An 11,411-nucleotide genomic window follows, 5' to 3' on the forward strand; every position below is an offset into this window, starting at 1 on the left:
TTGCAAACCGTAGTCTGGCTTTTTTATGGCGGTTTTGGAGCAGTGGCTTCTTCCTTGCTGAGCGGCCTTTCAGGTTAAATCGATATAGGACTTGATTTACTGTGGATATAGATACTTTTGTACCTGTTTCCTCCAGCATCTTCACAAGGTCCTTTGCTGGTGTTCTGTGATTGATTTGTACTTATCGCACCAAAGTACGTTCATCTCTAGGAGACAGAACGCGTCTCCTTCCTGAGCGGTATGACGGCTGCGTGGTCCCATGGTGTTTATACTTGCGTACTATTGTTTGTACAGATGAATGTGGTACCTTCCAGCATTTGGAAATTTCTCCTAAGGATGAACCAGACTTGTGGAGGTCTACAATTTTTTTCCTGAGGTCTTGGCTGATTTCTTCTAATTTTCCCATGATGTCAAGCAAAGAGGCACTGAGTTTGAAAGTAGGCTTTGAAATACATCCACAAGTACACCTCCAATTGACTCAAATGATGTCAATTAGCCTATCAGAAACTTCTAAAGCCATGACATCATTTTCTGGTATTTTCCAAGCTGTTTATAGGAACAGTCAACTTAGTGTATGTAAACTTCTGACCCACTGGAATTGTGATACAGTGAATTATAAGTGAAATAATCTGTCTGTAAACAATTGCTGGAAAAGTGACTTGTGTCATGCACAAAGTAGATGTCCTAACTGCCTTGCTAAAACTCTAGTTTGTTAACAAGAAATTTGTGGAGTGGTTGAAAAACGAGTTTTAATGACTCCAACCTAAGTGTACACTTCTGACTTCAACTGTAGCCTAGTATTATTTTCTATATTAATGACTGTCATTGCCTCTTTATGACTCTGTATGAGTACCTCTATGGGTAAAGGAATATATCATTCTGTTTATAATTTGTTTTATTACATTTGCATTATTGTAATGGGGGCAGATGTTTGACTATGTTTGACTGATGTCTCAGGCTATTACTAAACTAAATATTGTAGAGGGATATCTGTAAACACACCATTCCACCATTCCCATCCAAATGTAAGACAGGGAACTATATTGTGTTTATTTTTCTGGCAAATGTGAAATAAATGCAAATTTAGTTTTTAAACGTCTATGGTTATGCAAAGACAGAAAACATCGCTCAGTAGAATTTGACTAATTTAATTTGTTGCACTTTATATCAACAAAACATCCTTCAAACCACTTTAGGGACTAAGAGAGTATCCTATTCTCTTCAGTGTGGAGGCTACAGGCATTCTCTTCAGTGTGGAGGCAAAAGGCGTTTTCTTCAGTGTGGAGGATACAGGCATTCTCTTCAGTGTGGAGGCTACAGGCATTCTCTTCAGTGTGGAGGCTACAGGCATTCTCTTCAGTGTGGAGGCTACAGGCGTTTTCTTCAGTGTGGAGGATACAGGCATTCTCTTCAGTGTCGAGGCTACAGGCATTCTCTTCAGTGTGGAGGCTACAGGCATTCTCTTCAGTGTGGAGGCTACAGGCATTCTCTTCAGTGTGGAGGCTACAGGCATTCTCTTCAGTGTGGAGGCTACAGGCATTCTCTTCAGTGTGGAGGCTATAGGTGTTTCCATTTACCTAACATTGTGACTCAGGGTGTGGAAGGCAAGCTATATGTGGCATGAAGTCTCCCAAATATGCGTACAATAGTTGTATGAAAGTGGCAAACCAGGGTAGCTTGTCCTCTAAGTGTGGTGTTGGTTCAAGGCCCTGGATGGAAAAAAGTATTTCTAAAAAACCTAACTAGAATGCTTTGTAAAATGTGAAAATGTCTGCAAATACAAATGTTATTTTCTTCTGTAATACAATTTTTACAGAAATTGTGTGCGAAGCATTGCGTTGCATCATGCCACCAAAATTGACTGATAGTCCATCATTTCTGGTTTTGTACATGTAACCTCAACCCCATGTGTTTTTCTCCCCTGCTTTCTATCTCCCTAGGAATGTCACCTGAGAGGCAAAGTGAGGTGGATCCTGTTCAGTGACAAAGACAGCAGATGAGCCTAGCACACCTATTCCTCTTGGACGACCACATGGATGGATGCTGTGAGGAACCTGGCTCTTGGGCTCCACCTTGATATGATTCTCTAAGGGAGAATATGACTGCAGCAGCACTTCACTCAGTGCTCTGACAAGGACCTAAGTGTAGAAGCTATGGCCTGCACCTACCTCACTCCTGCAGCAAATGGTGCATCCTCTGATCCCCTACAGTAAACAGAGCTTCAGCGATGGGAAACAAGAGGAGCAAACAAGGCTGAACTCTAGAGCTTAAGGGGGGATCGTTGTTGGATCAGCAGTGATTATGAATTAAGTGATGTTGTCCGTCAGTACATTAGGTTATGATTAGTGAGGGCCGTTGAGAGTAGAGTGCTACTCTCAGGAACTTGGACAAGGGCTAATTGCTTCAGTACACTGATCTTGCCATCAGCCTCTTTTGGACTACACCTCTGAGGACTGTTGTCGACCGGCAGGCTAGTGAACTCTCCAGCTCCACGGACCCTTACCTGTTCCAGTCGGGTTAATATGATATGTGATGCTACAGTTGGGACATTGGTAGAAGCCTCTCACTATGACAAGTACCTCTGATAAGATTGTTCTGAGGACACACAAAATATTTAGCTATTTTGCGAACTACCAATATCTGCAGGCCCATTGTGATTCATCAAGTGAGTTGTTTTCTCATTGCTAAATTAGATGAATGCATTAATTGTATTTTGCTACAGTGTATTAAGATATTCATATTGAATACTGAAACAATTTATATGTTAAACATATGTATATGTGTTTTATACACCTGTGATAATGACACACCACCAAATATTATGGAAGCCATAAACTATGGAAAAAACAGATTCAAATTAAATTTGTTGTACAGATTGTGAAATTGTTTATTAAATGCTTTAATATGAGAGTTGATGGTATTTCTCTAGTTTGTGTCTTTTGAACTGAGCAATGTAAATGTGATGCATGTTCAAATTAGAAATGCAAATAATAAGATTACATACTGTGAAATAGAGGGATTCATTACCAGTGGCAAATAGACAGCCTTTGTTCCTTGTTGTATGGAAAACAAACTAAAAACACACAAAACTCATCATTTTCTAGTCCATAAATTCAATGTGAATTATTCCCAAATTAAGGAGAAAGAAGCGAGCCATGCCTTGGTGCATTGTCTGCAGACTGCTGTGAGATCAACACCATTTTCTTGCAAATCAAATCAAATGTTATTAGTCACATGCTTCATGAACAACAGGTGTCGACACAGTGAAATGCTTACTAACGGCCCTTCCCAACAAAGCAGAGTGAAAGAAAATAGAAAAGTAAAACACGTAATAATAAAAGTAATAATGAATACACAATGAGTAACAATAACTTGACTATACTGTATGTACATGTAAGTCAAAATAAGAGATAATAAACAGTAGCAACAGCGTATGTGATCTGTCAAAAAACGTTTGTGCAAAAAGGGTCAATGCAGATAGTTAAATAGTTATCCAAATAGCTACCCTGACTAAGTATTTAACAGTCTTACGGCTTGAGGGTAGAAGTTTTTCAGGATCTTGTTGGTTCCAGACTTGGTGCATCGGTACTGTTTGCCATGCAGTAGCAGAGAGAACAGTCTAGGACTGGAATCTTTGACAATTTTTAGGACCTTTCTCTGACACAGCTTGGTATAGAGGTCCTGGATGGCAGAGAGCTTGGCTCCAGTAATGTACTGGGCCGTACGCACTACCCTCTATAGCGCCTTGCGGTGTTGTAGCAAAGCAAGATGCTCTCAGTGGTGCAGCTGTAGAACTTTTATAGGATTTGAGGACCCAGGCCATATTTCTTCAGCCTCCTGAGGGGGAAGAGGTGTTGTCGTGCCCTCTTCACGACTGTGTTGGTGTGTGTGGACCATGATAGATCCTTAGTGATGTGGACACTGAGGAACTTGAGCTCTCGACCCGCTCCACTACAGACCGTCGATGTGAATGGGGGCGCACTCAGCCCTTAGTTTCCTGTAGTCCACGATTAGCACCTTTGTCTTGCTGACGTTGAGGAATAGGTTGTTGTCCTTGCACCACACTGCCAGGTCTCTGACCTCCTCCCTATAGAACACAATGTTAGCTCCTGCATCAGTGCATAGTAACATTATCCCTGCATTGCAATCAAATCCTGCTTTGTCCTTCTGTTTTCATCCTAGCTTAGTCTGATACGCTTTGAGGTTAAAAGGTTTTTGCCAAATAATGACTACAGATTATAATAATAACATTTCTGAGAATGTGTAAATAATTATTATCAAAGAATTACAGTGAAGTGTATTTGATATTTGAAGTGTTTATTTTTCTCTCATCCATATTACTCTCTCTCATTCTCCCTACCCCTCTCTTTCTTTTTCCCCTCAACCTCCCTCCCTCCCTCCCGCCCGCCCGCCCACCCTATCTGTCTCTCTGTCTGCTTCTCTGATGGTGTTTGCAGTGGCTGGCTGTATGCTGTGTACGCGGATGCTGTTATTGTAAATACGCCACTGCATTATCATCTGTCAGCCACGCAGTCAGAGCAGTGGGCTTAATGGACGAGTTGGCCCGCCAATGGCCCCTGTTCGTAACAGTAGCAAATGCCAACTCTGTGCTACACGCCTCGCGCTCTGCCATTCTAATTCTGTTATTACTGTCATATGACTATTAATCACAGCCACAGAAGAACAAGAGGAGGGGGAGAAATACACCAGCACAATTAATGCAACTCAATCTACAAGAACCCAACACATGGAGACCCTCTCTTTATGCAGATTTCACATATGGGGCTTGAGAACTTCAATTGAGGTCTTAGCGAATAGAGAATTCTAGAAATTGTGTTGAAATTACTCATTATTATTCATTGAAGGTTTTTCATAACCCTATAGTAAAAAAGTAATGAAAACTAGCCTACTACTGTGAATGACAATTCTGTTTGTTTTCCCCTTCATCCTTTAGCATTACCCTGGAGGCCCTGCACTGGAGTACTGGAGTTACAAGATGGAGTAAACAGCATAACCCAATGACTCCAGAAGCCAGGGAAACAGCTATGTTCTGTGTTACATTACCGGAAGGGGTCATGCTGGCAGCCCAAGTCATTGCTGAATAACGACATTTTGGTCTAATCACACTCAGATTGAAATTATGTAAATGTGGGAACAGATGCAGATGAGAGAGCATTTTGGCGACACATGGCTCCAAATCCCACGGCTATTACTCAAAAGAGGAACTCCAAGTAATGGCAGCAATGCTGGAGGAAAGACTCAATGACCCACACCAAACAAGTGGTTTCTCTGTTTGCCTGTTTTTGATTGTGTTTATTTGTTATTGCCTCTGGTGGTCCAACCAAGCCTGCTGTTCAAACTTCTCACTTTGTTCTTCCGTTTTTCTTTTTCTTCCCTGTATCAAGTAATGTGGTTAAGAAATGTAGAGTGTGAATACGCTTAGTGATTGAATAATACTGTGTGTGTGTGTGTGTGTGTGTGTGTGTGTGTGTGTGTGTGTGTGTGACTTCTGAAGGCGTATACATATTATCATTAGCTCTATTTTATGCCTCCCAGATGTGTCAAGAGCCTTCAAAAGATGTGAAAATCTCTCAGTGATTGAACAACAGCTGTTTACATGGAATATGTTGACATTAAATCAAGTAGTATCTTGCAAAAGAATCCCTTGAAATTCAATCTCCTTGTGTGCACTTGACACAAACACACACACACACACACACACACACACACACACACACACACACACACACACACACACACACACACACACACACACACACACACACACACACAGTTGAAGTCGGAAGTTTACATACACTTAGGTTGGAGTCATTAAAACTCGTTTTTCAACCACTGCACAAATTTCTTGTTAACAAACTAGAGTTTTGGCAAGTCGGTTAGTAATTTTTCCAACAATTGTTTACAGACAGAGTATTTCACTTATAACGCACTGTGTCACAATTCCAGTGGGTCAGAGGTTTACATACACTATGTTGACTGTGCCTTTAAACAGCTTGGAAAAATCCAGAAAATGATGTCATGGCTTTAGAAGCTTCTGATAGGCTAATTGAAATCATTTGAGTCAATTGGAGGTGTACCTGTGGATGTATTTCAAGGCCTACCTTCAAACTCAGTGTCTCTTTGCTTGACATCATGGGAAAATCAAAAGAAATCAGCCAAGAACTCAGAAAACAAATTGTAGACCTCCACAAGTCTGGTTCATCCTTGGGAGCAATTTCCAAACACCTGAAGGTACGACGTTCATCTGTACAAACAATAGTACACAAGTGTAAACACCATGGGACCACATAGCCGTCATACCGCTCAGGAAGGAGACGCGTTCGGTCTCCTAGAGATGAACGGACTTTGGTGCGAAAAGTGCAAACCAATCCCAGAACAACAGCAAAGGACCTTGTGAAGATGCTGGAGGAAACTTGTACAAAGGTATCCATATCCACAGTAAAATGAGTCCTATATCGACATAACCTGAAAGGCCGCTCAGCAAGGAAGAAGCCACTGCTCCAAAACCACCATAAAAAAAGACAGACTACAGTTTGTAACTGCAAATGGGGACAAAGATCATTCTTTTTGGAGAAATGTCCTCTGGTCTAATGAAATATAACTGTTTGGTCATAATGACACATTCTCTTGGTCAGATATTCCCTGGCTTGGTGAGACACGATTCGTCTCCATCCACCAGAGCCTGTTCACTGGGGAATGTTAAATGTCCCCTTTCCTTTGTCACCTTTACGGCTCTTATTTATTTGTCTGCTTTCTTTTATGGTGTTGGGGACAGAGGCATCAGCAAGGTAGATGGGTCGTAACTCGTAACTCACCTAAGGACCATCAATCTGGGTAAGTTGACTACCTGTATTGCTTACAACTGTTACTGTCATATTAAAGCAGCACATTATCAAAATCAATGAGGATTTAACTGCACTCCAGTTAAGCAGATGATTGGTGCCAGTTAAAGCAAAGAGGTACGAGGAGGCTACGGGTAAACACAAACAACAACTCCAAACACACAACTTAAGGGTCACTTCATTGTCATTGTTAATAAAACTGTCCCCTAAATCAATAAAAAGAACTAGTAAGATGCCATACACTTAGAAAAACGGTTCTGGGTAGATCCAAAAAGGTTATATTGTTTGCTTCATATATGGCACCCCTGAAGGTTCTATGTAGAACCCTTTTGTATGGTTCTCTGATCAGAACCCAGGGGTTATTCTTCACTGAACCAAAATTGGTTCCATATAGAACCCTTGGGTTCAATATAGGATTCTATATGGAGCCAATTTCGGGTTCTATATAGAACCTTTAGGGATGTCATATGAAGCAGGCATAGAACTGTTTTTGGTTATATCCAGAACCTTCCTTTCTAAGAGTGTGTGTTTGGTAATAGACAATCATTTGGAATACCCTCTACATAAATCTTTTTTTCCTCTGATTCAAGTAGCTGAATTTATTCCTGAAATCAATGCCTCGATAAAATATCCCTTGGATTTTAACTAGTGATATGAAATCCCTGTCAGTGTGTTAGATCATGACATGGCTCACTCTCACACAGCACCATACTATGCTTCCAGGCAGGTGTTGTCCACGGCACTGTCCATTAAGATGGAGTAAAAGATCCCTCTCTCCCTCTTGCTCTCTCTCCCACTCTCTCAGCACCACTCCATACTCTCACACAGGTTGGCAAGTTTGAATGAAGCAAGCTTGCACCAATCATACTCTCTCCACAGCCCAGGCAGCAGCCCAGGCAGCACTACCTCAACTTCAGCGGTGCTCGCTGACCTCTCCTCTCTCCTCTCCTCTCTCCTCTCTCCTCTCTCCTCTCTCCTCTCCTCTCCTGGCGGTGACAGTCATCTGCCAGCACCAATTCATCCCTCTGGCGCTTCCAGGGTCGAGAGATGGACAAATAACAACGCCTCCCGCTCCTCTGCGGTCAAACGAGAGGCCACCAGGCGCTGCATAATTTCCTAGGGCATTGTCAGGGGAAGTGAGGAGGTAATGCGCTACGGGGAGATGCATCCCTGTCAAGTGAGGCTCACTACATAACAACCCTGACCTCCCCATGTGATCATTCCGTTCTTAAATACCAAGGTGATTGGTATGTAGTTCATCATGAGGTGAGCAGATATGATGCAGATGAAGGCCTGGGACCTGATTAAAACTCTTCATGTAGCTGACACAGGAAAACACATGAACCTATGACCGGATGTTTTCTGAAGGCCTGAATTCAGGGATTCACTTTACATACAACGTAATGTGTAAAACACGATTTTATATTTCAACACTGTCATTCAGAAATCACTGAATTCCATCCTCTCCTAATGTTTGAGAGGAGAGAACAACCGCTCAGTAAAATCATGTTATTATGTGTAGAAGGTACAAGAACAGTCAAGAGGAAGGATAACAAATTGTTAAGAAACTGTTCCAGACCTTTAAAGACAATGGGTTAACCCGAACTCTAAAATATGAGAGAGAGAGAGAGAGAGAGAGAGAGAGAGAGAGAGAATGTTGAGGTCAGAGAGGCGTGTCCACTGCTTCGAAATGCTACTACTTGTATCAGCTCACCAAGCAGTTAGGGTGTTTGGTTCAGTTGTCTGGCTGTGCTTGTCTCCACAGTGTTTGAAGGGGTTTCAGCAGGCATTGATTCATTACATGACATTACGTGACCTATGGTTCACTTCACCTGAGTACCAAGGTTGAACAGGCTCACCAAGACCCATAGTTCACCACTGCGCCAAGGCTCACCACTGCACTTAGCAGGTTTATCAAGACACCAGACGTATGTGCTCTTATATGATTATTAGACAGACAAGGGAAAAGGCTATCATAGAAGATAAACCAAAAAACGGGAACCCCAATTTCCCAGTAAACTCAACTGCATGAGTAGGCTATGGACTGTTGGATGAGGTGCATGGAATCACTGAGACATCATGCACATTTATGATCCAATTTTAAACAAAGTTAAAGACTAGTAATTCATTATTTCATGAATTACAATGAGCTGAAAATGAGTTCAGACAAAAAAAATGTATTATCGTCCAACCTAGGGAGTTGTGTGTGTTGGCAAGATGCAGGTCGGTTTTAGAGGCATGCAGTGCTGAGTTAATTAAACAGAAAAGGGAAGGAGGAGGAAGGAAGGACACTTTTTGTCCCCTACTCCAGATGCAGGCTATTACAAATACATGCTGTTTCCTGTGTGTCTCTGTGAGGCAGCTCCACTATTGACTGTGAGTAAATGAATATTCAGACGGTAAAAAAAGCTACCCGTATTTGTATTAATCGAGCTCCGGGTGGGAGAAACAGTAGTGGGGAGGCAGGTGAACCCTGGACGACCCCAGGAGCTGTCACACAGACATATCTGCTTATTATGCAAATGTAAGGAGTGAGCTATTGATCCCAGCCTGTAGGATACCATTAGCCCGCCCAGCTGGGACCAGGGATATATCTCAGTGTTGTACCCATGCACACTGCATATTGCTGATCATTTGCAAATGTATATCAAATCTGCATGAAACAGCCTCCAGACACTCAATGCAAACAGACCATATCCCATGATGGTGACACTGAGAGGAGGGGTGATGATGATGAAGATGATGATGATGATAATGGCGATGAGGATATTGATAATGATTGTAATTCTACAATAACAATCACAAGCAGTAAACACATTTTAATCATGTTTATTGATTATTCATTTCTGTTTCTGCAATGGTAATCAGGAATAGGGATCAAGTAGGCCTCCTGTACATATATATTTTAAATAAAGTAGGCTACATACTGTATCTTAATTGGGTTCTCTACAGATCTTTATTGTATTCTCTCTAGCAGTCAAACACACAGGATTTGACCACAAGCAGAACACAAATGCTAACACACTCAAATAAGTTTACAGAGGAGACAACACAGCTGGATGAAGAGGAGCACAGGCACGGCAATTCATTTACACACATTGTTTCTTCATACATTTTTGGTTGAATTCAAAGCTTTCCGACTGGACAAAAACTTGTTGAATCTACATTGTTTCCATGTCATTTCAACCCAAAATCTAACTTTCCCAAGTACAAATTCAGAGATCAATGAACACTGATGCTAGTGAATAGACCCATTAGAAACACTCAAGTGTCAATGGCGCATACCGAATGCCCCTGTCTCGAGCCCACTACAACGCCTGATACCTGCTCTATGTGAGTGAAGACAGACATGGCATCTAAACACCATAATGAAGGTAAGTGGCTTACATAAAGAAGCGCTGTATATGTGTGAATTATTATGAGTATTAATAGACTGTGCTGGATATTTACAAATGAATGACTGTTATAAATGCATCCATTCTGTTGGAGCATGACATATTATTTGAAAAACATAAAACATTCAGAAAGATTTTTTTTTCTCAAAACCTAAGAAGACAAATAATGATTAACCATATATTTTGAGATTATTTTTTAAAGGTTAAGCATAGTAGTAGCATGCTTTATCTCTATCTTATGTTTTAATTTGTCTCTAAAAGACATAGCAAACGAACAACAGCCACAATTTACCACATTAATCTGTCCACGTATTACCAAAGTAATCCAATTTAAAGATTTAGGCTACAGAAATGTGTGCTCATGATGAATTTTCAAGGTTTCTATTCAGAATGTATGGGAGTCAGGAATTCCTATTATCAAAACGTGTTGACAACGTTCTGCAAAATTGAGAATGTTGAATCTCTTTTGCTAAATAGTTTGTCAAAATACCTACCTTAATTTAATTGTGTTGCTAGGTCTCCTTCGATTTGAGGATAGATCTAGTGTTTTCAGTAAAAACGGAGATTTTGATTGTATGCTGTTTTTTCCTCCGATAAAATGTTCTTTATTTTTGTGATTACAGTTTGGAAAAGGTAGACCTATATTAGAAATCTTAATTAAGAAATATTTTTGGCAAGCATGACATAATAAATATGTGCCGAGTCTTGTACTGCAATATACCGTAATGGCACAGTGGCACAAGGCACATTCGAATGGTTCTCAAAACGAACTTTGAAAACATAAATGGTATAAATCCTAGATATGCAGGGTATATTTAAAATGTTTTATGAATGTTGACCTCACACAAAAATATAAACACCACCAAAATAGAAGTTTGATCTTCCTTATCCTTACCATTCGAGCCCACCCGCATCATGCAGCTTGCGAAATTATCATGAGTCCATAATGAAGTCACTGGTCCACTACGGATTATAAATGGCTTTAGATCACCTCAGTCGGCGAATGTTTTTTTCCGAGTTGATATATTTCCTTTCAATATTAGATATTCTAACAGAGCAAATACAAAGTTGAATCCTGTTGTTTTCCAGATCATGAAAAACTTCCACAAAAGTTTTGACTAAATTAGGCCGTCATTGTAAAGAATAATTAGTT

At 40.8% G+C, this 11,411-nt stretch overlaps 1 long non-coding RNA gene across 4 annotated transcripts in view; it reads left to right on the plus strand.

Annotated features, from left to right (window-relative positions):
• LOC106583297 (uncharacterized) overlaps positions 1-5,598 on the plus strand; it is a 70,145-nt gene extending 64,547 nt beyond the window's left edge. For 3 of the 4 annotated variants that reach the window (XR_006761401.1, XR_006761400.1, XR_001323469.2), the window contains one exon: positions 1,941-2,910. This is a non-coding gene — a long non-coding RNA (uncharacterized lncRNA). Of the gene's footprint in view, positions 1-1,940; positions 2,911-4,954 lie in introns of those variants that run through there. The other variant, XR_006761402.1, reaches the window with a different exon arrangement.
• The last annotated feature ends 5,813 nt before the right edge of the window (positions 5,599-11,411 follow it).

This window comes from Salmo salar, chromosome ssa22 (genome assembly GCF_905237065.1).
Source record: "Salmo salar chromosome ssa22, Ssal_v3.1, whole genome shotgun sequence".
NCBI lineage: Eukaryota > Metazoa > Chordata > Actinopteri > Salmoniformes > Salmonidae > Salmo > Salmo salar.